At 44.2% G+C, this 26,402-nt stretch overlaps 2 long non-coding RNA genes across 4 annotated transcripts in view; one reads left to right on the plus strand and one right to left on the minus strand.

Moving 5' to 3' along the window:
* LOC147344207 (uncharacterized) overlaps positions 1–12,801 on the plus strand; it is a 39,406-nt gene extending 26,605 nt beyond the window's left edge. The window contains exons 6-8 of one of the 3 annotated variants that reach the window (XR_015155228.1): positions 10,583–10,739; positions 10,855–10,963; positions 12,241–12,801. This is a non-coding gene — a long non-coding RNA (uncharacterized LOC147344207). Of the gene's footprint in view, positions 1–5,441; positions 7,913–10,579; positions 10,740–10,854; positions 10,964–12,240 lie in introns of those variants that run through there. The other 2 variants (XR_015155224.1, XR_015155227.1) reach the window with 2 other exon arrangements.
* On the minus strand, positions 529–25,900 carry LOC147344209 (uncharacterized). The gene is made up of 2 exons (XR_015155231.1): positions 25,761–25,900; positions 529–725 (listed from the first exon to the last, which is right to left on the minus strand). It is a non-coding gene; the product is annotated as an uncharacterized LOC147344209 (long non-coding RNA).
* Between the last annotated feature and the right edge of the window lie 502 nt (positions 25,901–26,402).

Below are 26,402 nucleotides of genomic sequence, written 5' to 3' on the forward strand. Positions count from 1 at the left end.
CCTCAAAAGGAGTTATTCGTGATCTACTCTGTGCCAGCTGGGTCCTCTGAGAAGCAGACCCCAAGTGAGGTGTGGGAGCCGTTTGGGGTGGGGGGCGGTGGTGTCTGTGAAAGGAGAAGAGCAGCAGTGGGCAGGAAAAGGCTCTGGAGGAAAGACCGCTGGTCAAAGGAGCCCTCCACTGAGTGGAAGTGGCCAGGCCTCACACTCCCGTTACCCTCAGTCATTAGCCAGGGCTGTGAAGAGTGAGGACTTGGCTCCAAAAGACAGCCGCGGCAAGTTCCTCCTTGAAGGGAGGTCTGGGTGGTGCACCTCCACAACTGCCACAGACTCCCAGCCTCGCACCAAAGACTTTTTGCTGTCAAAGAACAGTGCTTCCTTGGGAGAGGAAAGTGAGTTTTATTCTGACTCAGGGAAGGTTGCACAAAAGAAAAGCAATCAAAGGGCCAGAAAACCCTAAGCCTGATTTTATAATAGTCTGCATCTGTTAGGATGCCTGTAACCACCAGTTACAGAAAACTCAACTCAAAATGGCTTGAACAATAAAGAACATTTATAATACCATACAGTAAGTCTGGAGGAAAGAGGGTTCCAGGGTTGTTTAGTTTAGAATTAAATGATGTCATCGAGTCACCATCTTGGATGAAGCAGTTTTTAATTCTGAAATCCTCAGTTGTCTCCGTTAGCACCATTCATGATTCCAAGATTGTTGCTATGGTTCTAGGCATCTTAGGTGGACAAGATAAGAAGACATAAGAAGCAGAAGCAGACAGGCCCTATCTTCCCATGTCTTTTTTTTTTTTTCCATGTGTCTTTTTTAATCAGGAAATTCATCTCAGAATTACCCCCAGTGGACTTATCCTCATATCCCACTGGCTAGAATCTCATCTCCACTTGTACTCACATCACCAGTAACACCAATGTGATTGCCATAACTTGCAGACCTGGTGGGCCTGCAGGCCTGAGATAATGAACTTAAGAAAGTTCTTTTATTTTCATTTTTAATATGTGGCTTTATGCTACTGCTGCTGCTAAGTCGCTTCAGTCGTGTCCGACTCTGTGGGACCCCATAGACAGCAGCCCACTAGGCTCCTCTGTCCCTGGGATTCTCCAGGCAAGAACACTGGAGTGGGTTGCCATTTCCTTCTCCAATTCATGAAAGTGAAAAGTGAAAGGGAAGTCGCTCAGTCGTGACATCATATACATATACACATATATACATCAGTTATATTGAAATATAATCCTCATACTAATAGACAATCTTAGCTGAAAAAAAATTGATCATTAACTTTTTTAAAATTGAAATACACATAACATAAAATTTATCATCTTAACCATTTTCAAATATACAGTTCAAAGGCTTCACGTGCATTTACATTGATGTGATACCATCACCACCATCCATCTACAGAATTCTTTTCATTTTACAAAATAAAAGCTCTGCACCTATTTTTTTGAGAGGGACCAACATAGCTCCCCACTCTCCACAGCACGCACTTTGACGGACTCCACCACAGTCAAGGGCAGCTGCTGGCCCAGCCGAGGGCCCTTCTTCAGGCACTTACAGAGCCTTTCCTGATGGGCCTCCAGCCTCCTCGGCTGAACTCATCTCTGCATGGTGGGCTATGGGACACTCATGCTGCTGACACTGCAGGTCAGCCCCACAGGATATTCACTCTGGGGCTGCCATGCCCAGCTCCAAGCTGCTCATCCTGGTTTGCCCTCCCTCTGTACCTGTTCATCAATAACTACCCCCAACCCCCTAGCAATCATCAGTCTACTGTCTGTCTTTGTGTATCTGACTACTCTAGATACCTCATAGAAGTGGAATCATATACTATTTATCGTTTTGTATCTGGTTTATTTCACTTAGCATGTCTTCAGTTTCATGCATCTGTAGCATATATCAGAGTTTCTTTCCTTTTAAAGGCTGGATGAAAAAAAAAAAAAAGAAAAAATAAATAAATAAAAAATAAAGGCTGGATGATATTCCACTATTTATTTAACCATCATCAAAGGCCTGATGTGACGAGCCGACTCATTAGAAAAGACCCTGATGCTGGGAAAGATTGAGGGCAGGAGGAGAAGGGAGTGACAGAAGATGAGATGATTGGATGGCATCACCAAGTCAATAGACATGAGTTTGAGCAAACTCCAGGAGATAGTGCAGGACAGGGAAGCTTAGCGTGTTGCAGTCCATGGAGTCGCAGAGAGTCAGACATGACTTAGCAAATGAACAAGCATTCACTAAAGGACACAGGTTGATTCCACCTTTTAGCTATTGCAAATAATGCTGCTACAAACATGGGTATATAAATACCTCTTCAGGACCCTATTTTCAATTCTTTTGGGTATATACCCAAAAGTGGAAATGCTGGATCAAATGCTGTCTCTTTTTTAAGGAGCCATCGCACTATTTTCCATAGTAGCTGCATCACTTAAAAAAAAAAAAAGTTTTACTGGCTAAACTATTTCAAGTTACAGATATTTTGTGTGTGTGTGCCGAGTCTTACTTGTGGCACATAGGACCTTTAGTTGCAGCATACACGGTATAGTTCCCTGACCAAGGGTCAAACCTGGACCCCCTGCAATAGGAACTCGGAGTTTTAATGGCTGGACCACCAGGGAAGTCCCAGGGGCTGTACCATTTTAAATTCTCGGTAACAGTGTACAAGCATTCCAGCTGCTCCACATACACACCAATACTTGTTATTTTCTGGGTTATATCCATCTTAATGGGTTTGAGATAAGATTCCGATCATGGCTTTGATTTGCTTTTCACTAATAACTAGTGATGTTGAATATCTTTCATGTGCCTACTAGCCATTTGTTTACCTTCTTTAGAGAAAGTTAAACCCTTTTGCCCAGTTTTTAACTGGGTTGTTTGTTTTCCTGTTGTTGACTTGTAGAAGTTATATTTTTTGGATATTAACTCCTTGTCAGATTTATGATATGCAAATATTTACCAATATGTGATTTTTTTTTTAAAGGTTAAAAGCTCATACCATGAAACCTACTGCTTAGATTCAAATCCCAGGTGTGCCACTTACAGATCTACAGGTAGAGGAAGGGTGAACAATCAAAAACTCTGGGGTCTGCCAACAAGGAGAAAGGGCAACGACAGTTAAGTAGGCAAACAGCAGAGTCCTTTACGCAGAACTAGATGTCAAAGGCAGGTAGGTATAGATGTGGCTTATGTCATTTTTCAAACTGAGAAGCATAAATGTCAAGTCATACTAGAAGATAATGTTTCACTGAGTCTCACTATGCCAGGTCCTTTATATACACAATCTCATTTCATTTATTTATTCAACAAGTATTTAATGAACGCCTAATATGAACCAGTGGCTGATGAGCTAAAAACAAAATAAAAAATCAGACATTGTGCCTGCCCTCAATGAGTTTAGACTTTGGTCAAAAAACTACAACAATTGCTAAGTGTTATAAAGGTTAGGCCCATGGTCCCATGGAAACAGACTTGGTCAAGCAGATCAGGGAAGAAGTAGGTCCCCACAGGAATGGAAGCTCTGTGAGTGCAGGGTCCTTGTCTGTCTTATTCACCAATACATTTCTGTTGCCTAGGACAATGCCTGACACAAAATAGCTCTCAGTAAACATTTTTTGTGGAGAAGGCAATGGCACCCCACTCCAGTCCTCTTGCCTGGAAAATCCCACGGATGGAGGAGCCTGGTAGGCTGCAGTCCATGGGGTCGGGAAGAGTCGAACACGAATGAGCGACTTCCCTTTCCCTTTTCACTTTCATGCATTGGAGAAGGAAATGGCAACCCACTCCAATGTTCTTGCCTGGGGAATCCCAGGGATGGAGGAGCCTGGTGGGCTGCCGTCTATAGGGTTGCACAGAGTCGGACACGACTGAAGCGACTTAGCAGCAGCAGCAGCAGCAAACATTTGTTGAATTAAGGAATGTACCTTCATTTTCCAGATGACAAACTCAAATCTCAGAAAGGGCAAGTGATTTAACCAAGGTCACAGTCCTAGATGACGCCAGGCAGTTAGCGCTGCTGCTTGAGCTTCTAACCTTTTAAAAAGTCACACATTTAAAAAAAATAGAAAACAAAAACCCTGATTTGAAAATAAATTATTTTAAATAGCAGCATTATTTACATTAGCCAAGACGTGGCAATAACCTAAGTGCCTATCATCAGATAAATAGAGATGTGATATATATTAAAATGGACTATTACTTGGTCATAAGAATTTTACTTTGCCGTTTGCAATGATATGGATGGACCTGGAGGGTATTAGGGTATTATGCTTAGTGAAATAAGTCAGACAAAGACAAATGCTATATGTTGTCACTTAAATGTGGACTCTAAAAAATAAGACGAATGAATATAACAAAATAGAAAAAGACTTACACTACAGAGAACAAACTAACGTTTACCAGTGGAGTGAGGGAAGTAGGGAAGAACAAGATAGGAGTAGGGGATTAAGAGGTACCAACTACTATGTATAAAATAAATTAGCTACAAGGATATATTGTACAGCACAAGGAATATAGCCAGTATTTCATGATAACTTAAAATGGAGTATAATCTACAAAAATACTGAGTCACTATATTGAACACCTGAAACTATAGTAATATAATATTGTAAATCAACTATACTTCAATTTTTTTTTTCAAGTAAAAGGATTTCCTTAATTTCATCATCCCAGGCCTATGGAAATAAGTATTCTCTTCTTTGGCCTGCTGAAGCATTTATTTCAACTTTGTACTGTAGCGAATTTCACACATAACTATCCAGGTACCATCTTCCCAGCTCCAAGCCTCCTCCTCTCAGAAAAATAGTAAACTGTGAACTGTTTAAGAAACAATATCTGAACATATTGCACAGAGAGGTGCTCAAGAATGCAGGCTCAGAGTTCAAACAGACCTGATAAGGAAGCCTGGTTCTGCCGCTTACTAATTATATGACCTTAGGTTCTTTACTTAACCTTTGTAAGTTTCTGTTTATCTGTACAATGGGGATAATAACACAACCCTCACCTCACAAAGCTGTTGGAAGGATTGAGACAACTGCTACAAAGTACTTCAGGATAGGAATTGGCACAAAGTAAGAACGCAATAAAAGTTTGCAGATACTCTAAACTGGAAAAATACCAACATCAACACCCATCCCACCCCCAACTGGAATTATCTGGTGTTTTTTCTAGGGCAGGGATGGGCTGGCTTCTGATACTTTAACTTTCCATCATTCAAAATGCCCTCCTGGCAGCATTGCCCTGAGTCACAGTCTCCTTTGGAAGGAAAGGATTGACCAGTAAGTGGGTGCCCCGAGAGGGTTCCAGAATCACCAAGTTACTTTTCCCTCCCCAATTCTGAGGGTGGTGCGCTGCTTCTGCTCAGGCCTTGCCAATCCTCCACCTCTTCCTTTCTTTTTTTCCCATCCCTCCCTCCCACTTCCAACCCTGGGGGAAGAAGATGAAGAAAAGCACGCCAGCCAAGAAGCCTTTTCACTTCATTGTGTTTTCCAGCCAGACCTGAACAGACATCGATCAATTCAGCCTGCTCTCACCCGCCCTCCTCTCTTCTCTCTTGTCCTCTTTGTGTTTGGTTTTTTTCCCCTCTCAGACTATGTCTTCAGGCTTAGGAAAGAGCAGTTATTCTCAGTAGCATGAGGACACAAGCTTCAGTTGCCAGTAGCAAGCACAACATGATTGCGGCGCTTAAAAGGCCAAGAAGCAATGGAACCCGTTTGGATCCTCGGAGAAACTCCTCAGCTCAACCACTTCTGTCCCGACTCAGGCTCAGCTGCAGTGAGTCACACAGAAACCTCAATCCCCCACTTCCTCTGGCCAAGTACCTTCTGAAGCCCACCTCCATCTCCAGACAAGGGGTTTTCATCCCAAGTTTGAGCAAATCAGGCCAGTTGGACCTGGAATCAATGAAGAAGAAGGAATATGCCTTTTCCATTTCAAAGCAACCTAGTGGGACTCTTTTTTTCCCCAACAGGGTGACTCCAAATTGGCAGGACTTTCAAAGCTACAAATTTCCATGTTCCCAGCCCTTGCTAAAGGAAAATTTCCTGGTTAACTTGGCACGTGTGGAGGTTTGGGGTGTGCAAGTGAGAAACATTTAACAAATAGTTACCCCTGAGCTATGAATCAAGTTAGTCTAAACAGGATTCTCCCCCATCCCCATGCTGTGCTAGTTACCCTCCTTAATTCCTACCCCAGACATATGTTCAAAAAAAATTATTTATCAACTACCCAGTAAGTACCAGGAACTGAACTAAGTGTTTTATTTACTTATATTGACTTATTTTATCTCCACAACTATGCAAGATAGGAATTTTATTTATTGTTTCCTCTGTGAAGAACAGTTTAAGTAATTTCCCCAAACTCATTGGAGTTAATACATGGCAGAACTAGAGTTCAAATCTCATCCCCAACACAATATCATGGATAAATCTCAAAATCATCAATGCAGAGTAAAAGACCCAGGCCAAAAGAAAAGTATTTACTGTGTGATTCCATGCGTATAAAATTGCAGAAAATACAAACTAATCTATAGAGTTAGAAAGCATATTAGCAGTTGTCTGGGGATGGGGTGGAGGGAAGGACGAATTACAAAGGGGCATAAACTAACTTTGGGAGTGATGGAAATCTTTGTAATCTTGATTATGGTGATATTTTCACAGGTGTACACATATATCAAAACTGACCAAATTGTACACTTTAAATATGTGCAGGTTAGTGTACTTCAATGAAATTGAAGAAAAAATATCGCCAAAAATCTCATTTCTTAAGTCATTTCCACAAATGTATTTACTCTTTGATATAGTTGATATTATAGGGCCTAGCCTGATTCTCTTCATACTGTTCAATGAAAAAGTTGGCTTAAAACTCAACATTCGGAAAACTAAGATGATGGCATCCAGTCCCATCACTTCATGGCAAATAAATGGGGAAACAACGGAGATAGTGACAGACTTTATTTTCTTGGGCTTCAAAATCACTGCAGATGATGACCACAGCCATGAAATTAAAAGATGCTTACTCCTTGGAAGAAAAATTATGACCAGCCTAGACAACATATTAAAAAGCAAAGACACTACTTTGCCAATAAAGGTCCGTCTAGTCAAAGGTATGGTTTTTCCAGTAGTCATGTATGGATGTGAGAGTTGGACTATAAAGAAAGCTAAGCGCCAAAGAATTGATGCTTTTGAACTGTGGTGTTGGAGAAGACTCTTGAGAGTCCTTTGGACTGCAAGGAGATCCAACCAGTCCATCCTAAAGGAAATCAGTCCTGAATATTCATTGGAAGGACTGATGCTGAAGCTGAAGCTCCAATGCTTTGGCCACATGATGCGAAGAACTGACTAATTTGAAAAGACCCTGATGCTGGGTGGGATTGAAGGTGGGAGGAAAAGGGGACGACAGAGGATGAGATGTTGTATGGCATCACCTACTCGATGGACATGAGTTTGAGTAAGCTCCGGGAGATAGTGATGGAAGGGGGGCCTGGTATGCTGCAGTCCGTGTAAAGAGTCGGACACGACTGAGTGACTGGACTGAACTGAGCCTGACTTTGGTTCAGATTTTTATGCTATCATCTCTGGGTCCTGTTGGGGTTAGAGGACCTAGCTATTACTGGCTCTTCTCATAAGAAATGCCAGTTGTCAGGATTGTGATTCTAGAAACCTTTTGCTCCACTCACAATTAGACCTAAGATAATGTCAGTGTGATGCTAGTGATGGTCTAAAGCTCAGTTCTCAAACTTTTTGCTCTCAGGACCCTTTTCATTCTTGAGAAGTATTGAGGACCCCAAAGAGTTTTTGTTTATGTGGGTTATAGCTATCAATATTTACCATATTAGAAATTGAAACTGAGAAGTTCTATAGATAGTTAACTCATGTTTTAAATAAATAAACTCATTGCTGCTGCTGCTAAGTCACTTCAGTCATGTCTGACTCTGTGCGACCCCATAGACGGCAGCCCACCAGGCTCCACCGTTCCTGGGATTCTCCAGGCAAGAACACTGGAGTGGGTTGCCATTTCCTTCTCTAATGCATGAAAGTGAAAAGTGAAAGTGAAGTCGCTCAGTCGTGTCTGACTCTTAGCGACCCCACGGACTGCAGCCTACCAGGCTCCTCTGTCCATGGGATTTTCCAGGCAAGAGTACTGGAGTAGGGTGCCATCGCCTTCTCCGAAATAAACTCATTACATATAAATATTTTCCAAAAAATCAGTGAAAGGAGTAGAATTGCTTTGCATTTTTGTAAATCTAATTTCTGGCTTCATAGAAGATATAATTCTCATATTTGCTTTTATATTTCATCTGTTGCAATATCACATAATTCTGGAAAATTCCACCATATACTGGTGAGAGAATAAGAGTGAAAAAAGCAAATAACAGTATTATTATGAAAATAATTTTGACCTTGCAGACCCCTGAAAGGATCTGGAGGACCCATGGGGTCCCAGAGCATACTTTGAGAACTGCTGATCTACAATGTTCAGAACCATGAAGGATTTATTCCAGTCCTTATGCTTCCACCTTCATTCTTTTCCCTCTCCTATCCAAGACCATGTGAAATCCTGAGAGAGGAAGAATCTGGGGTGCGGAGAGGCATCAAACGGAAGGTTGCATGAGTAGATCTCCTTCAAAGTTCTTTCCAGTCTGTGAGTCTCAGGCATGGGCTATTTTTCTTTTAAACAAAATCAAGAAAGCCAAAAGCTCAGCAGGGACTAGATGTACAGGATGCGGGGACTAAAGCACAACCATGAAAACATCACAGAGATTCCTTATGACCCCCTCACAGAAAGAGAAAGAGCAGCCAGCCTCCTCTCTGATTTACCCCATAGAGGGTGTCAGAGGAAGAACCTGGGGTCCTGAAGAAATTTCAGGCAGATCTCAGCCCTTACCTGTTCCCTAAACAAGGGCCTGCTTGGGCTGAACCAGCTGTAGTTCAAACCCTCAATCCAGATAAAAACTCTGCCCTCTAATCCCGGGTTGCAAACAGGCCATAAGCTCAGGAGTCAAGCAACGGGAGGGTGAATATTGTTTCTCCTCCTTACTGGCCATGAAATCTTGAGTACAACTTTGAGCTTGGGTTCAACTTTTCTGAACCTCAGCTTCTTCATCTGTAAAACTGGAATATTTATCATCTCTCTCTGAAGGTATTACTGTGCAGATTCAAGGAGATAATAATATATGGAAGAATTCCAGCAGAGCACCCGGCACAGGACACAGGCTCTCTCTTAGTGAATGTTTACCCTTGTTACAGAAAAGAGAAGGGCAAGATGGAAATAGTCCAGCCCCAGATAAGCCTAGATTTGAATCCTAACACTTACTTTGGGCAAATCATTTCACCCACCTTGTAGAGTTATTGTGGGGGCTCACTGAAAGTCTCTATAGGGACTTCCCAGGTGGTCCAGTGGTTAACAATCCACCTTCCAATGCAGGGGAGGTGGGTTCCATCTCTGGTTGGGGATCTAAGATCCCACTTGCTGTGGGCCCACTAAGCCCACATCTAGAAAGCCCACACCCTCGGGAACCCGCACCCTCGACCACACTGCAACAAGAGAGAAGACTGGACCACAACAAGGAGCCCCTCACACTGCAACAAAGACCAAGAGCAGCCAAAATAAAATGGCTTTACAAAATAGTGTCTAAAGAAGGCCTGACTTCTAGTCCAAGCCCTACAGATAGTTGTGGTTATTATTGAATACTTACAGCTGTGGCTGCAGAATTATTAATTTTCAGAAGGAACACTGCATCCTCAGGATCAGCCCCTTTGTGGTCCAGCCCTTAGCATCCCTAGAAACAGGTGAGGATGACTGGCTCTCAGGCCTGATAGGACTTTTCCCAAAGAGTTAACCCAGGCTTCACTGGTTTCCTGTCTCCTAAAGGTCCACCAAGGCTTCCCAGGTGATGCTAGTGGTAGAGAACCCCCTGCCAATGCAGGAGACATAAGAGACACGAGTTTGATCCCTAGGTCAGGAAGATCCCCTGGAGGAGGCCATGGCAACCCACTCCAGTATCCTTGCTGGGAGAATCCCATGGACAGAGGAGCCTGCTTGGCTAGAGTCCATAGGGTTGCAAAGAGTCGAGCACAACTGAGTGACTTAGCACGCACGCAAAGATCCACCAATGGAGAATGCTGTATAGAGGCCATGAAATGACAGGAGATCTAGTCTCCCAAGTCAGAGGGAACACAGACACTGCGTGTAAAGAACACCCAGTAGAGAGGAGAGGCTGTACAGGAGCTCTGGAGTCAAACTCAGATTCAAATCCTGGCTGTACCACGTATTTACCAACAGCATGGTCTAGGGCAAATGCTCAACCTTTGTAAGGCCAGTGTCTCTCAGTTGTTACTGGAAATAATGATAATACCAGAGCTAAACATAAAGAGCATTTAGAATAGTGCACATAGAAAATGTTGATTCACCTATTATCACTACTTCCATTGTCATTAGAGCAGCATTCCAGTATTTTAAAAACAACACAATGCGCAGCTCACATTCTCACCTAGACCATATGGTCAGAGAGGGGCAACACAGTTTTGGAAGAAATTGCCTGTTTTCACTTTTATGTACTTTCAAAACTTTCTTTAGCAGGTTCTCACAACTAGGATAACATGGAGAACTTAACAAAGAGGAGGAGGAAGAAGAGAAATTTTAAAACTCAAGCTGAGCCCAGCCCCATCAGAAAGAACTGGTCCTGAGGCTCCAAGGACTAGACGTGCCTGTGACATTTGCCCACTAGGCATAGTGTGTATGTGCATGCTGAGTTGCTCCAGTCGTGTCTGACTCTTTTCGACCCTATGCCCCAGGCTCCTCTGCCCTATTCCCGACCCAGAGGTCAAACCCATGTCTCTTTACATCTCCAGCATTGGCAGGCGGGTTCCTTACCACTAGCGCCACCTGGGAAGTTCCACTAGACTCAGTGGAACCACGGAAGCCCCATCTGAGAGAATCAGCCCATCAGAAGGCACTCAGGTGAGCTGGGTCTTTCTGCCACTGAGACCACCCCAGGCCCTGAGGATTTGCATGACTTAAAGTCACACAGAAGCCCCAGTACCTGCACAGTAAGGCTCTTCCCTGAGGAGAAGCCTGGAAAAGAGTTGCAAAAGTGGGGTGGGGCGGGGAGAGGAGTAGCAAAGCTGTAGAAAGGATCGGGGGACAGCAAAGGTGGGGGGACAGCATCAGGTGGCCTCCGGATGAGAGCGATGGCATGTGAGGTATGGGTGGGGCCAGATAAGAAGGTATGAAGGAAAGATTACAGAGGGGATTGGGGGTTCTGTGGAACCTGTGGGGAAGGGGCTCCTCCTCTCTTCTCCAGGGTGAGCTTGAAAAGGATAAGGAATGGTGACTGAGAGCTCACTGGGTGCTACTTTACATACCTTTAATCCTATAAGGGAGGTTGAGTAATTTGCTCAAAATTCCACAGTTATTAATTGATGCAGCCAACTTTCAACCTCAGATCTGACTTCTAGATGCCTGGCTGTCTTCCGTGAGATGAGCCTAAGGGCCTTCCCAGCTCCACACCTGTACAAGGGGTGCACTGAGAGAGGAGAGAAGGGGAGAAAAACGGCAGTGCGAGGAGATGAGGGAAGAAGGGAGCAACCAAGATATGGAAAAAGAAGAGAACAGGAAGGGGATAGGAAAGATAAGAGACTAAAAAAGGATGGGGAGTGAGGAGGAAAGGGGCAAGGTAAGGGGGAACAATAGGAAAGGAAGAACCAGGAGAGGAAAAAAGATGGAGCCGTAGTGGAACAGAAGGTTGAGCCAGAGGAAGGGGGAGAGGGATTGGGGTAGGGTCTTGGAGGAGTCAGAATCACCTGGAGTATAAGCCTAGGAGCTGAAGGAAAAGGGCTGGAGTTTAGTAGGTGTTTGTGGTTTTTTTTTTTTTTTTTTTCCTTGCTGTGAAAGTATGGAGTGTGGGGATCATTGCCTATGGAGCTGTCAACAGACTAGTCAGCTCAGCCAAGTGTCTGTTGGAGGGAAACTGGAACTGAGGTCAGACTCCTCATGGCCTCTATTGTGGGTGTCTCAGATCCTACATTTGATCTTAAAATTGTAAACTCGGAAAAGCAGATTTTTCTTTTTCTTTTTGGTTTTTGCTGAGGCCCTGGGCTTCAGTCCCTAAAAGGAAAGTTATTGGAGGAGGAAGGCATTCCAGAAAGGAAAGAGCAATAGAATATAAGTAACAAAAGGGAATGAAAGAGGGCTTCCCTGGTGGTCCAGTGGTTAAGCATCTGCCTGCCAATGCACAGGGCACAAGTTCGATCCCTGATCCAGGAAGATCCCACATGTCTTGGAGCAACTAAGCCATGAGCCACAGCTACTGAAGCCCAACAGCCTAGAGCTTGTGCTCCACAGCAAGAGAAACCACCGCGATGAGAAGCCTGCCCACCACAGTGAAGAGCAGCCCCAACTCACTGCAACTGGAGAAAGCCTGGGTGTAGCAACGAAGACCCAGCACAGCCAAAAAATAAATTAAAACAAAACAAAAAAAAGGAATGAAAGAACTGTTGCATGCTACAACATGGATGAATCTTGCAAAATTATGCAAAGTGAAAGAAGCTAGGGACAAAAGACCATACACTGTGTGATTCCATGTCTATGAAATGTCAAGCATAGGCAAATTCCTAGAGACAAAAAATATATTGGTGGTTGCCTCCAGCTGGGGGAGGCTGGGAGGAATGAAGGTGATTGTTAAAGGGTATGGAATTTCTTTTTGGGGTGATGAAAATGTTCTATAATTGATTGTGGTGATGGTGCACGACTCTATTTAATTTTAACATATTAAAAACCATTGAATTGTACACTTTCAATGGATGGATTGTATGGAATGTGAATTATATCTGAATAAAGCTGTTCCCATAAAGAAAAAGAAAGGAAAGAAGAAAAAGGAGAGAGCAAGGAAGTAGAGGTGGAAGTATTTTGTATCTGATGTAGGGGGCATAGTATGGATCAGTCTGGCTGGCATTTAAGGAAGCAGTTAGGAATAAAGCTGAGGCCCAATAACAAAGGACCTAGAACTTCATGTCAAAGAGTTTACACTTGGTCTTAGAGCCCTGAGCTGTCCACTAGAGTTGCCACTAGCCATATGAGGCTTAAAATGTGGCTGCTGCAAACTGAGATACGCTGTAAGAATAAAATGCACACCAGATTTTGAAGACTTAGTATGAACAAAAGAATGTAAAACTGCTTTAATAATTGTAAATTTATTACACATTGAAATAATATTTTTGATGTATTGGGTTAAATAAAATACATTATTAACCTTATTTTACTTTTTAACATGGCTACTAGAAAATTTCAAATTACATATGTGGCTCACATTACAACAGACAGCACTGTTACAAGTAGTGGGAAGCCATTGAGGGTTTGAGTCAGAACAAGGGTTGGCAAATGTTTTCTGTAAGAGGCCAGATGGTAAGTATTTTAGTTCTTGAGGGCCATACAGTCTCTGTCACTACTACTCAATGCTACCATTGAAGTGTAAAAGCAGATATAGACAATGTGTAAACAAATAAGCCTGGTTGGATCCCAACATAACTTTACTTATGGATGCTCAAATTTGAATTTCATGTAACTTTCACATGTCACGAAGTATTATTCCTATGATTTTTTTTTTCATTTAAAAATGAAAAAGCCACTCTTAGCTTGTGGGCCATACAGTAACAGGCAGTGAGAGGCATGCGGCCCACGAGCCATCGTTTACCCACTTCTGAGTTAGAGTTAAGCTGAAGTCTCTGAAAATCTCTTGCAAGCACCATCACCATTGGCGCTCTCCCCACATACGCGCGCACGGTGCCTGGAAAATTCCTTCTCCTTTGCAAGCAGCATGGATTCACATAACATTTGATCTGGAAGGGACAGCAGGGATCATGTACTCCTACTTTCTCATATTACTTTTGAGGAAACTGAGTCTCCAAGAGGTAAACGCGAGTAAATAAGGTCACACTGCAGTGAAGAGGTTCCAAATAATGGGAGTCACTACAAGACTCTTAGGCCACAGCTGGCAAAAAAGGACAGGTCTAAGGCCAGCCTGAGTACCAAAACCCTGTGCAAGGACTCTGCATTCTAGCTCATCCATCTACACACGCATCAGCTCCTTCACTCATCACTCATTTCTTAAGACAGTCTGGGCATCAGGTCTTATGTGAGGCTCTGGGCAACCAGGCCCATATTAATTTGGTCTTTGACCTTGAGGAACTCATAGCATGAAAAAAAAAAAAATATATATATATATATATAAACAGATACACTGGAACGGAAAGGGTCACACCTTCTGAGGAGGTGTGACCCAATCAATGATCCAAAGGCCACATAAGACTAAGGAGAAGGTAGGAAAAGTGTTCCAAGAAAAAGGAACAGCCTGTGCAAAGGCCTGGAACCGACAGTGTGCAAAATACTTAGGGAACTGTAAGTAGATCACGGGGGTGAAGCATTAAATAGGCGATGAAAGTGGGAGAGGTGAGCCCAGAGGTCAGTAGGACCCAGAACATGCAGATCCTCTGTTTGAAGTTGAGAAACTTGGTCTTGATCACATTTGGTGGTGAGGAAACACAGAGAGGTTTTACACAATGAAGTAACAGTCAGACTGAGGTTTAGAAAAATCACATTGGCCGTTTGCCAGGCAGAGAGGAGAGAAAAAGATTCCATGTGGAGGGAACAGGCTGTGCAGGGCCTGGAAGAATGCAAGGACCAGTAACACGAGGGATCTGGTATGACTCAACCATGTAGTGCATGACAAGGAGTGAGAAAAGATAAGCCTATGAAAGAAATTGTACAGATGCTGGAGGAGATTCAGATTCAGGCTGGGGAGCTTGGATCTGACTCTTCAGGTACCAGACAGAGGTAAGTCTATCAGGGGAATACGTGGGAAGGTAGAGAGTATGGACTTAAGGTCAAGCCTTCCTCGCTCTGCCATTTATTAGTTAAGCCTCAGAAGTACAGCAGAGTTAATAAAGTGATGAGGATTAAGCAAAACAATGTATTAAAAGTAGGTATCACTTTTTAGGAGCCTAACACAAAATATGGCAAGGCACTCCAGTACTCTTGCCTGGCAAATCCCATGGATGGAGGAACCTGGTAGGCTGCAGTCCATGGGGTCACAAAGAGTCGGACATGACTGAGCGACTTCACTTTCACTTTTCCCTTTCATGCACTGGAGAAGGAAATGGCAACCCACTCCAGTGTTCTTGCCTGGAGAATCCCAGGGACGGGGGAGCCTGGTAGGCTGCCGTCTCTGGGGTCGCACAGAGTCGGACACAACTGAAGCGACTTAGCAGCAGCAGCAACACAAAATAAGCACTCAGAATATTAATTCTAACACCTGTATATGACAGGTCACATCAAAGGGCTCTCAGTGCCATGTGAAGGAGGAATCTCTGGAGTGGGATATGCCTGAGTTCCTATTTTTTAACTCTAAATTTCCATTTTTTTTTAATGTGAAAAAATCACTGTGGGACCACAGCTAGCCACATTTTAGTGGAGTTCTCTTTAAGAAGAGCAGAGGAACTCATACACCTGCCTCTGGCACTATGTACAGATTTCTCTGAGGACAGAAAACCAGCAGCTCACTTTGAGATTGCTGGGCAGTTTCTCCAGGACCTGGTGACAAACTGTGAGTTTATATAGTCCTTCCAACCCCGAGTTTCTGTGAATTTCACATTCATTTTAATATGCCTGTGTGTGCAGAATAGTTTACATATCAAACATAAGAAAGGGAAAAATATTTTACATATATATTTATGTGCTGTGCTAAATCGCTTCAGTTGTGTCCAACTCTTTGCAACACTATGGACTATAGCCTGCCAGGCTCCTGTGTCTGTGGGATTCTCCAGGCAAGAGTACTGAAGGGGTTAGCATGCCCTCTTCCAGAGAATCTTCCTAACCCTGGGACTGAACCCATGTCTCTTACATCTAACCTGCATTGGCAGGTCAGTTCCACTATATTTATAAATGCATAGAAAAACTCTTCAGAGCCCAGTAACTGGTCTTCTCCAGGACAGGTGATGGTGTGAGTAGAGACAGAGGTTAGGGGGAGACTTACTTCCTACTCTTTTGTACCTTTTGAAGAACCATAGATGTGTATTAGCTACTTAAACAAATGAACTAAAATTTTAAAATATAAAAGCATTCCTGCTTTTCTATAAACAGAGGTATACCAGGTGCACTGCTGGCTTAACCTCCAGTTTTACTTTCCAGTGTCTTGTTTAGTCCAAAGACAGCAGTGAATGAGAAGGTGACAGCCTTGGTTTCTATCTCCCACTGCAGGGCTTTGAACCTTTCTGTGACCCAAGCCTCCCAGCTGGGGAACAGGGAGAGTGGCACCCGCCACATTCCCCACAGGGCAAGCATTGAGAGCTGGCTATCTACTGGTAAAGGATTTCAGGATCTGGGAATGAAAGAGAATAGATTAACACAAAATGGTCTTTGCTTTTTAACCCCACAAAGTTCTAAGGAAATCTAATATAAAGGCTTCAGATCCATTTACAGTTGCTGCACTAAAGATGAATGTTAATTAGTGACACTGACAATTGTCATTTTCTTTGTAAACCTACTTGATGACTGGGAGTTGCAGGAATCTTGCTATATGAGCCTTCTCGCTTTGAACAACAAAGTCTCGGTGTGACCTACCTGAAACAGACAGGAAACCTGCCCACCTCAATTACAGGTCTCAGCTGAGAAGCAGGGTTTGGTGTCCACACAGTCTACCTGGATAGAGTTTGCCTAACTAGGTCGGGTGACTGTGGCTTATCTTTCGTTGAGGTTCTCCCTTCCTCCCCTCTCTAGTGCACTCATCCAGGGTGGGATGCACAGAAGGTATTTAACAAAGAATGGCTGAACTAAGGGCTGGCTGGCTGGCTGACTTGAGAGTACCTTCTCTTTATAGACAGGGAAACAGAGGCACACAGAAACACACCGCCTTGCATGAGTTCCATTATATAATGAATCACTGGTTAAGGCAAGAGTCCCGGTTCATCTCTTCTACTCTCTGAACAGAGAATGCTTGAGAAATTCCTGTATTTCCATCTTCAAAGTCAAGAAAATAAGAAAACCAGCTGTAAAACAAGACCCGAATCTAGACAATCTGAGTAAATGACTAAGCCCCCATACTTCCCCAGATATCAGTTTCCCCATCTATAAAATAAAATAACAGTATGAGTAGGTTGATCGCTCAGGTGTTCCCTCCATTCTGTATACACAGCCCTGTGTACACCAAGCACCCTGGACCATCTCTTCCTCTGAACATTTCTTTAATTCCTTGAGTTTCTCAAGAGTTTCAAGGGGGCGCTATGAATCTGGTTACCAGGCAGCCAGCAAGCTCTCCCTTCCTTGGAGCTGCCCAGCTGCCCCGTCTCCCTGCTGGTAACCAAGCCCTTGTCTGCCTTTCGAGCCACCCAGCCCTTTCTTATTGTTGCTGTCTGTTTCCATTTGCTCCTTTTATTCTCCAGGTTTTCCTTGACTCTGATGTTTTTCCCCCTGCTGCACAACAAGCCCTTCTGATCTCTGTGAAAGGCAAACCCGTGTCATTCTTCCAAATCATCATTGTATGACATGTTTTTATATCAGGCGGACAAAGGAGCTATTTGATCAGGGGGTATGGTGTGTGAATGTAAGAAATTCAGCTAGTCGGTGGCAACCATTGTTCCCCAAGCGGCTCCCTGACCCCATTCTGTTCCAGGAAAAACTCCCTGAGAGTGGCCTCTATTCATGGAGTCACACCAGTCCCCAGCCGCGCTCCAGGAGCGCGCTCAGTTCCTAGCACTGTCACCGATAGCTGCCCGGGCCACCCTTTAACTCTTTCATCAGCATTAGGTTTCCAACCCCACAGCTGTTATCACGGCCGTGAGCTCAGGGGGTTAGAGATATAGGCATGCTCTCTGCTCTCCCTCTTATCTGGGAGAAATTCAACCTTCCTTTGAAATGGTCATTTGGAAATTACCCGTCTGCTGCTTTCAGCGCAGCAGGCCTGGCTCGCATGCCCTGCCCTCCTCAGTTTTCCCCTTGAGGACAGCCTCCCCAGGTCTGCCAACTCACAGGCCCAGCTGCTTTGTGCTGGGCCTCCTGGTATAGAGTCTGGTGGCACCCCAGGACTGCTTTTGATTTCCTGTGGTGGGGCCCCCAAGTCTTTGGCAGATTGTTAATTAGTCCCCTAAAGATGAGGAAATACTTCCGCACACTAGCAAGCAGTACTTGCTTGGTCTTCCCTTTCCTTCCCTCCAGTACACACGGCCCCTGTATGTGTAAGGCCTTGGGTTGGGTATTGTACAAGAGATGAACTATATAAAAATTGGCCCTGAGAACTCAACACATCAGAGAAAATGAGACAAGTAGACATGTATCTGCAGAAACAACCATCACATTTTCTCATTATTAACGCCGTGCCATTAACACAGTGTGAGGTATACCCAAACTGGATTCCCTTGTGGCTCAGTTGGTAAAGAATCCGCCTGCAATGCAGGAGACCTGGGTTCAATCCCTGGGTTGGGAAGATCCCCTGGAGAAGGGAAAGGCTACTCCAGCATTCTAGCCTGGAGAATTCCATGGACTGTATAGTCCATGGGGTCACAAAGAGTCAGACACGACTGAGCAACTTTAACTTTCATACCCAGACTATCCTGGCCGAACTGCTTAGCACACAAACTACCCAACTGGTAATGCTCAAAACTACATAATTGTGAGCTATGAATCTTTCAAAAGGTCCAGGCTGCCCTAGTGTGTGGATCTTAGCCTTACACATCTGCAGAACAGCTCAGAGAACACTGGAAGATTCTGTGAAACATCTTAAAACCTAATCACTTTGGGATTTTCCTTATTATCACTGTGTTCATTGTACAGAGATGAGACACAGAGGGACTCAAGCAAAGCCAGTGGCTGAGGAAATACTCAAACCTACAGCCTGCAGTTAATTTTTTAATTCAGTCAGTTCAGTTCAGTCGCTCAGTCGTGTCCGACTAGTTCTGCTTTTTTCCAAGAAGCTGGTAATAGATGAGATTGTCACCAGTTCTTTCTAACTACTGTCAGGGAGTCAAGGAGCCCAAAACCAATAAAAATACCAGCTCAAGAATCTAGAATCCTAAATGAGGCTCCTTCTCGGCTTTATCCCCCATCTGTGTTTCTGTGCCTAGAGTCCACAGAATGGCCTTTCCAGTACGAAAATCTGAGTCTGGATCCTCCATCTCAATTCCTCTTTGGCTCCAGGGCAATACCCACGATGCAATAGCTACAGTATTAACATCTATGAGTGCAGTGACCAAATACTTTGTTTTCCAAAGTACTAATTCTTGTCCCAACATAGATGAACCTTGAAAACATTATGCTAAGTAAAAGAAGGCTGACACAAAAGGCCACATACTGCATGAGTCCAGATATATGAAATGTCAAGAATAGGTAAACCTCTAGGAACAGAAAGTAAGTTATCACTTTCCAGGTGTTGAGAGGAAGAAGTGAATGAACAGCTGATGGGTATGAGATTCTTCCTAGAGTGATGAAAATGCTCTGGAATTAGATAGTAGTAATAATTGCACAACTTTGTCAATATACTAAAAACCATAGAAAAAGATAGTGATTATAATTGCACAGCTTTGTCAATAATATATTAAAAAAACCCCACTGAATTGTATGCTTTAAAGGGATAGATTTTGTGGTATATGAATTGTATCTCAACTAAAGAGAAAAGATGGGGGAAGGGAAGATAAATTATATCTCCGCCTAAAAGAGAGAGTTTGTCATCCAAACCACTGTCAAGACATTGTGAGGTATTAATAACTACTCTAGGATATATAGCATGAGCCAGGATATATTATCAGTCCATCTAGAGATAATCAACCTGATCTCTGGGTGCCACTTGCCTTTACGTCTTCCCCGAGGAGTTTAAGAGTGGCCTAGAGTCTACCTAGACCACCACGCACTCACGGACCATGTGAATTGGTGTTTTCATTCTCAGCTTTTCTGCTCCTAAATTCCCTAGGCCATCTGAGATTCTGTTTCTTCTTGAATGTCCCTCCTCATTCATAATAAGCTTTAAAGGTTTTCTCTACTGTGATATCTCACCCAAGATTTATCCTCTCATCCATTCATCCATCAGTTAGATGGTACCTCCTGAGTCAGGCAGTCAGTAACGCGACCCAGGAACAGAGATGAAAAATTCAAGTTTCCCTGCTTCCAAGAATTCAGTTTCTACTGAGAAGCTTGACATTAAAGTGAAAGGAAGTAGAACCACTCATGAGATAGAAGAATGTATTGGGTACAAGGAGGCCCAAAGAAGGGGACAGTTAACTCTTCCCGAAGCAGGGGGTGTCTAGATGCCCACCACTTGACTCCCCAGAGGCACTGGGGTTGGGCCTGCATGTGGCACCCCACATGAGGAAAGCAGCCTTTTCTGCCTTAGGTTTCCTTTCCCACATCCCCCCCTCTCCTTGGTTGCTGCCCCAGGGTGGGCCTTGGCCCCCAGCAGCACACTGGGTCACTATCATTCACAAATCTGGGCCTCTCTCCTGGGGTTGACCCAAACTCCAACTCAGACTCCCATTCTTGGGATGTCATCTGGATCTTTCCTTCCTAAGTGCATTGTGTTCTTGCCCACTTTTCTGCCCACTCACAAAGGCTTATAAGGTTAAGCCTCTTGACCAAGGTCACACAGCTGTTTAATAACAAAAGCCAGGCTAGAACCCAGGTTGAGTCCTGAAAGTGAAGTCCTTCTGAGCTTCCAGCAAGGGGTTTTATTTTCCTAACAAATTGCCTTTAACCAGGAGAGGGAAACCCCAGTCAATCCTAAGTCAGTTTTTTGTTTTGTTTTTCTATGTTTTCGCTTTAGCTTTCAACCTAGGCCAATCCAGGGGTGTCAGGGTGGTCCTCAGTAAGTGATTAGCAACCCCCCCACCAGGGTGCATGTCAAGGTCTCAGCACAAACATCAAGCTGGAACTTCTGATCACTCATAGCCTGCATGTGTAACACTAGTCCCTGTGCCACATGGCTCAGAACCCACAAGCCAATGGTGCGTCTAACTAGGCAGAAGGAACAATGGGATTTGTTCCCACCTAACACGGAAGAAAGGTTCACACTCAGAGGAGTTGGAGGCAGAAAACCTGGGAAGTTAAGCACTTGGATTTTAAAGCCAAACAAGCCTGGGCTTAAATTGAAGGAAGGCGTTCCTTCCTTTTCTGAATCTCAGTTTCTCCAGTTGGAGAATGGAGGTAACTTATTTAGGGAATAAAATCTTCCTGGGGATAACCCTTACTGCAGAGTAGTGTCGTGAGGATGAAATGAGGTGAGGCATGCGTGCGTGCTCAGTCGCTATGTCATGTCCGACTCTTTGTGACTCTATGGGCTGTAGCACACCAGGCTCTTCTATCCATGGGGTTTTACAGGCAAGAAGACTGGAGTGGGTTGCCATTTCCTACTCCAGGGGGTCTTCCTGACCCAGGGATTGAACCTGTGTTTCCTGCGTCTCCTCCATTACAGGTGGATTCTTTACCGCTGAGCCATCAGGGAAGCCCTGAGGTGAGGTATGTAAAGGGCTTATTTAAACAGTCCCTGGTAGATAGTAAGCACTTAGTTATCAATGATAACTTGGTAGTTATCATTACTATTTTCTTTTCTAAAATTACTTCTAAATCTTTAGAGTTCAAAACTCAAGATTGTTGGTCAAGTCTCCTCATGTTTATAGACCTATTATTTGACCCATAACAGTAAGGTCAAACACTAAGGCACCCAGGTTGGACTTCATTCATGTATTTACCAAAATTATGAAGCGCCTACTATATTCCAAGACTAATTAAGGAATTATAGTTATCAATAAGTAGTTATAGCTCGTGTTATCAACAGAATAATGTGTGAGTCCACAAAGGATTGCCTGGGAGATACGATAGGGAGGAGGCAATTTCAGGCTTTGAAGGGCATAGAGCAGTTCATTAGGTAGAGAAAACAGCATGCGAGAAGATGAATGCATGGCAAAGCATGGAGGACTTGGGAAATGGTCAAAAAATATGTATCACTAGACTCTCCCACAAAAGTGGAAAGAGAGAAGTTTGGAAAGTTGTAGTCAGACTGGAATTTTATTCTGCGGGCAAGTGGAAACAGGAGATTTTTGAGCATGCAGGTGACTTGAGACAATTTTTGGCTTTGTTTAGAAATTTTTGTTTTGGCTGCCTTGTAGTAGGAAGATTGCAGAATGAGGGGACAGGGTAGAGGGTTCTGGCCTGCTGCTGCTCTGGATTCCAAGAGGAGGAGGAGTGGGTTTCCTCCCCACTTTTTGCGTATGCTTTTGGTTCATCCAAATATCACACAGGTTCTGACGGACTTTCGAAGACTTCAGAATTTTATCGTTAACAAAATAGGGTTGAGGTGAATGCCTCTCAAAGTTCTTATTGTCAGTAGTATTCAAAACTGGTATTGATCCTAGAATCAAGAATCCTGAGTTCTACCTCAGACTCCTGGTCAATCAGACGTATGACCTTGGGCAAGACTCAATTCTTTAGTGCCTCTTGCCTTCAACCTTCAATTCTTCCACCCCAGAAATTCCCTAGCACCATGTTGGAACCTGTCTTAAGTCACTTTTTCCATTACGTTCTGCTCTGCATTGTTAGTCATTGGTGTGCTTTGCAGATTGGAAAGACTAGAGTCAACAGATCTGGCTTCAAATCCTGGGTCAGCCACTGAGGAGCTGTGTGGCTTGGGGACATTATTTAACCTTGCTGCTAAGTCACTTCAGTCGTGTCCGACTCTGTGTGACCCCATAGACTGCAGCCCACCAGGCTCCCCCGTCCCTGGGATTCTCCAGGCAAGAACACTGGACTGGGTTGCCATTTCCTTCTCCAATGTATGAAAGTGAAAAGTGAAAGTGAAGTCATTCAGTCATGTCCGACTCTTAGCGACTGCGTGGACTGCAGCCTACCAGGCTCCTCTGTCCATGGGATTTTCCAGGCAAGAGTACTGGAGTGGGGTGCCATTGCCTTCTCCGTTATTTAACCTTACTCAACTCTAATTTCCTTCTCTGTAAATTTGGAATATTGATACCTAACACAGCGAGTCATTAGAAGGTCAATAGAAAGAATAATTGAAATAAAGCATCTAAACACAGTGCCTGAGACATTGAGCCCTCACTGAAACAGCAGCAGAAGATGCTAGGAAGAGGCGCAAGAATACACAGAAGGACTGTGCAAAAAAGAGCTTCATGACCAAGATAATCACAATGGTGTGATCACTCACCTAGAGCTAGACATCCTGGAATGCGAAGTCCAGTGGGCCTTAGAAAGCATCACTACAAACAAAGCTAATGGAGGTGATGGAATTCCAGTTGAGCTATTTCAAATCCTGAAAGATGATGCTGTGAAAGTGCTGCACTCAATATGCCAGCAAATTTGGAAAACTCAGCAGTGGCCACAGGACTGGAAAAGGTCAGTTTTCATTCCAATCCCAAAGAAAGGCAATGCCAAAGAATGCTCAAACTACCACACAATTGCACTCATCTCACTGGTAGGCTGCAATCCATGGGGTCGAGAAGAGTCGGACACAACTGAGTGACTTCATTTTCACTTTTCACTTTCATGCATTGGAGAAGGAAATGGCAACCCACTCCAGTGTTCTTGCCTGGAGAATCCCAGGGAGGGGGGAGCCTGGTGGGCTGCCATCTATGGGGTTGCACAGAGTCGGACACGACTGAAGTGACTTAACAGCATCACATGCTAGTAAGTAATGCTCAAAATTCTCCAAGCCAGGCTTCAGCAATACGTGAACCATGTTCTAGATGTTCAAGCTGGTTTTAGAAAAGGCAGAGGAACCAGAGATCAAATTGCCAACATCCGCTGGATCATCGAAAAAGCAAGAGAGTTCCAGAAAAACATCTATTTCTGTTTTATTGACTATGCCAAAGCCTTTGACTGTGTGGATCACAATAAACTGTGGAAAATTCTGAAAGAGATGGGCATACCAGACCACCTGACCTGCCTCTTGAGAAACCTATATGCAGGTCAGGAAGCAACAGTTAGAACCGGACATGGAACAACAGACTGGTTCCAAATAGGAAAAGGAGTATGTCAAGGCTGTATATTGTCACCCTGCTTATTTAACTTTTATGCAGAGTACATCATGAGAAACTCTGGGCTGGAAAAAGCACAAGCTGGAATCAAGACTGCTGGGAGAAATATCAATAACCTCAAATATGCAGATGACACCACCCTTATGGCAGAAAGTGAAGAGGAACTAAAAAGCCTCTTGATGAAAGTGAAAGTGGAGAGTGAAAAAGTTGGCTTAAAACTCAACATTCAGAAAACATTCAGATCATGGCTTCTGGTCCCATCACTTCATTGTAAATAGATGGGGAAACAGTGGAAAAAGTGTCAAACTTTATTTTGGGGGGCCCCAAAATCACTGCAGATGGTGACTGAAGCCATGAAATTAAAAGACCCTTATTCCTTGGAAGGAAAGTTATGACCAACCTAGATAGCATATTCAAAAGCACAGACATTACTTTGCCAACAAAGGTCCATCTAGTCAAAGCTATGGTTTTTCCAGTGGTCATGTATGGATGTGAGAGTTGGACTGTGAAGAAAGCTGAGCGCCAAAGAATTGATGCTTTTGAACTGTGGTGTTGGAGAAGACTCTTGAGAGTCCCTTGGACTGCAAGGAGATCCAACCAGTCCATCCTAAAGGAGATCAGTCCTGGGTGTTCTTTGGAAGGAATGATGCTGAAGCTGAAACTCCAATACTTTGGCCACCTCATGCAAAGAGTTGACTCATTGGAAAAGACCCTGATGCTGGGAGGGATTGGGGGCAGGAGGAGAAGGGGACGACAGAGGATGAGATGGCTGGATGGCATCACCGACTCGATGGACATGAATTTGAGTGAACTCCGAGAGTTGGTGATGGACAGGGAGGCCTGGTGTGCTGTGATTCAGGGGGTCACAAAAAGTCGGACATGACTAAGCAACTGAACTGAACTGAAAGAATATTTATGTGAACATACTACACACACATACACCCACAAGTGTACTGTGGGCTTAAAAATTATGAATATGTTATCTTAAAACATTTATGAATATGGGCTCAGTAACAATTTATATTTATGCCTTGATTTTCTTCTCTTTAAAAGGTAATGATGCTATCTTGACTCATCTGCACTGAACAGTTGGAGTAAAATTGAAAAGCGCACCCATTTGTAATTGCTTGTTTGATATCTGACTATTGTTTGTATGCAGTTTCTCCTACCAGACCATGAAGTCCTCAGGAACAGGAACAAAATCATTGCTTTCCCTGTGGATGAGCGGTGGAGTGGAGCCCAGGACTTGGTCCCAGGGAGTGGAAATAATCCTTTCTAAGGCCCACATTCCACTTGAAGCCAGTCCCCAGGTTGGGAGGTGCCCTCCGGCCCAGTCCACCACCCATTCTCAGTTGCCTCCTTTGCTGACTACACAGGCTCAAACACAGGCATCACAAAAGTTGACTTCAAGTTTGTCCTTGAACACAGTATCTTAGCCCAAGGCCCAGTCACTAATGACAGCCAGAAGTCAGGCCTTCAGATGCCCAGATGTCGGGGAAACAAGCAGGGTCTCTCTAACCTCAGGGCAGAACCAGTCCTTGGTGTTGACCCCAGAGGACAGTCATCTTGGAAGTCTGAGTTAGGGAGGCTGCAGGTGAATGGCAAGCCCACAGCCTCTGACCAAGCTTCTGGCCTTCAGCACAGCAAAATGACTCCTGCTCAGAGCCTAAAGCTACCTGCCACTTGGCAGTACCCGACAACCACCCAGTCCCCAGAACCCTGCCCAACCACCTTACCTTTTCCTCTTTCCCAGGCTGGATGGACTTCAAGGCTCCTCCAAAACAAAACATCCTGCTGGGTTGGGATTCACTGTCAGCCTTCAAAGCCACACCAGGGCAGTCTGGTAGCTCAGCCGAGAGCCTTGCCTTTGCAAGGGACTTGGTGGCACAGTCACTGGACGGCCTGGAGCTGCTCTGGAGGTGGGAGAAAAGACCTCCTGTTGGCTCCCAGAACATGCCAAGTCCCTGGCCCCCTGAGGTGCCTTCTAACCTACATATGAAACCTTAGAGACAGGCACAGAGGCGAGTGAGCTTGCGATGATCCACTCGGCCCACTGAGGGCTTCTTCCTCAGGACTCTGGGCTTCCAGACAGAGCTGGGGAAGAATCCTCCTAACAACAAGAGGAGCCTTTTATTGAATGTCTCCTCTGTGCCAGCACTGCTCCAAGTACCTTATCTGTGTAACCCTTTTGGCCCTCCACCTGTAAGTAGGCACTGCTATGAATCCTGTCTTACAAATGAGGAGACTGAGCCCAGAGCAGCGAAATCACTTTCACAAGGTCACCAGGATCCAAACTGGAGATATGACCTCTCATTGCATTTGCACTATCATACACAGTGGCTTCAGGGGGAAGAAAGTTTATTTTGAAATTCACTAGG

The sequence above is a fragment of the Bos grunniens genome, chromosome 26 (assembly GCF_055505025.1).
Source record: "Bos grunniens cultivar Pamir isolate PY7600 chromosome 26, Bosgru_T2T1.0, whole genome shotgun sequence".
Classification (NCBI taxonomy): Eukaryota; Metazoa; Chordata; class Mammalia; order Artiodactyla; family Bovidae; genus Bos; species Bos grunniens.